At 40.5% G+C, this 2,537-nt stretch overlaps 1 non-coding gene across 1 annotated transcript; it reads right to left on the reverse strand.

The window, feature by feature from the left end:
• Nucleotides 1-319: 319 nt before the first annotated feature.
• On the reverse strand, nucleotides 320-425 carry LOC145609914 (small nucleolar RNA R71). Its single transcript, XR_014106182.1, has one exon. It is a non-coding gene; the product is annotated as a small nucleolar RNA R71 (small nucleolar RNA).
• Nucleotides 426-2,537: the final 2,112 nt, after the last annotated feature.

A 2,537-nucleotide genomic window follows, 5' to 3' on the forward strand; every position in this document is an offset into this window, starting at 1 on the left:
GGCATAGCTCCACCTACAACACCGGCAAACGACTTTGAAATTAGGCCGGCAATGATTACCCTAATTGAGAGGAGACAATATAGTGGGGCAAAGAACGAGAACCCATTGAACCATCGTAAGGAGTTTGAAAAATATTGCAACACGATCAAGGTTAATGGAGTGTCTCAAGAATTCATCCGCCTTAAGTTGTTCCCTTTCTCTCTCATAGGAAGGTCTTTGGAATGGCTAGACAAAGAGGTGAAGCCCAATTCATTGAGAACTTGGGATGATGTCACTAAAGCTTTCTTGTCCCGTTTCTATCCTCAAAAGAAAACGGCGGAGGCAAGGGCTTTAATTCAAGGGTTCAAGCAAAAGCCAAATGAGAGTCTTTATGAAGCATGGGAGAGATTCAAGGAGTACCAAAGAGAATGTCCTCACCACGGAATTCCAACATATCAATTGATCCAAATCTTCTATGGTGGTTTGAGTCCTCAAGGCAAGGCATGTCTTGATGGAGGGGCCGGTGGTCCAATCATGAACAAAACCGAAGAAGAAGTTGTGGACATAATAGAGGATGTGGTGACTTACTATAGAGATTGGAAAGATGGGGAAAGAGATTCTTCAAGCAAGCAATCTTCGTTGTACTCGGTGGACCATCTCAACGCCATCAACAATCTTTCCTCTCAAATGACAAACTTGGGAAAGGAGATGACGGCGATCAAGGCCAAGTTGGAGAGTGTTTCTTCCTCTTCCCAAGCTCCAAATCTTCCCTCCCAAATCAAGGGGAGAGGTACTTCTTCTAACTCTCAAACTCCTTCTACTTCACATAATATGCCTATGGGATGTTTGTTTTGTGATGTATGTGGATCATATGACCATGATTCTAGAAATTGCAACAATGAATGTGTTGATGAGTTTGACAACAATGAGAGTGAACATGTTAATTTTGTGTCAAACAACAATGTTCAAAGGTTTGATAATCAAAGAGGCCAATGGAATAGGAATTACCAAAACCAAGGCAATTTTGACAACTATAATCATGATGGTGGTTATAGGAACCAAGGGAATCAAGGTTCTCGTGGTAACCATAACCAAGGTTATAGTGGCCAAAATTCAAAGCCAAAATTATGGTAGTCAAAACCAAGGCTATGGTAATCAAAACCAAGGTTATGGAAATCATAACCAAGGTAATGGTAACCATAATCATAGTGGTGGTAACTATAATCAAGGTTATGGTTCAAATCAAAATAGGGGTAATTGGAACAATCAAGGAAGGGGAAATTTTCAAAACAATGCTCAAAGAGGTCCCCTACCCGGATTTGTTCCAAAGACTCAAGGTGAAAATTCCTATTCACAACCTTCTTCTCCTAGGACTACTTTGGAGGAATTGATTGATAATCAAACCAAGATCATTAACACCTATATGGCGGTTAGTGATAAGAAATTCAATGAGATGATGACCCACAATAAGATGCTTGAGACTCAAATTACCCAATTAGCAAGCACTATTAAGGATTATGCTAGTCCTTCATCTTTGCCTTCCCAAGGTGTTGAACCAAAGAAACCCGTGTACTATATTGCCACAAGTGGTGGAAATGACTTTAATGAGGGAGTTTCTTGTTCAAAAGAGGAAAGAGATGAGAGTGGTGCTATGGAGAATGAAGTGGAGAGGGTTGAGTCCAAGGAAATTTATTGTGAGGTTGAGGAAAAAGAAGAATGTGTTGTTGAAAAGATGAGTGAGGTAGAGAGATTTCCCTATCTACCATACCCCCAAAAATACTTGAGATTCAAAATGGATGAGCAATTTGGGAAGTTTCTTGAAGTTCTTAAGGAAGTCCATGATTCCACACCCTCTACCGAGCAAATTCCCGATATGCCTAAGTACTCCAAGTTCCTTAAGGAGATACTAGAGGAGAAGGAAGATTTTGATGAGGGTAGTTCGGTGGAAGGAGGGAAGTGTTTTAGTGCTCTTATCCATGGTGAGCTTCCGGAGAAAATGGAAGATCCGGGGAATTTTTCAATCCCTTGTCAAATCAAGAAAATGGTTTTTGAGAATGCTTTGTGTGATCTAGGGGCTAGTGTGAGTATTATGCCCTTTTCGGTTTTCAAGAGGCTTGATCTAGGTGAGCTTCAACCATCTAATATAACACTTCAATTGGCCGATCGCTCTATTAAGCTTCCTAAGGGAAGAATTGATGATGTCCCTTTAAAGATTGGAGAGTTTGTCTTTCCCGTGGATTTTGTTGTTTTGGAGATTGAGGAGGATGCGCATATTCCAATCATTCTAGGGAGGCCTTTCTTAGCCACCTCGGGAGCCTTAATAGATGTGAAGGGAGGCCAAATCACTTTGAGATGTGGAAAATTGGAAGAGAGTTTTAAGTTGAAGCCAATGCATGAGTCCTTATCTTGTGTGCAAGATATAGCATGTGCTAGTCTTTCTCGTTCCATTGATGATGTGTGCATGGTTGATTCTTCTACTAACGATGTTTTTGAGATTGTTGATGATGTTTGTGCAAGTCTTGATGATGTTAGTGAAGAAGAATTTGTAATTCAAAAGC

This window comes from Chenopodium album, chromosome 23, assembly GCF_948465745.1.
Source record: "Chenopodium album chromosome 23, dcCheAlbu1.1, whole genome shotgun sequence".
Taxonomy (NCBI): Eukaryota; Viridiplantae; Streptophyta; class Magnoliopsida; order Caryophyllales; family Amaranthaceae; genus Chenopodium; species Chenopodium album.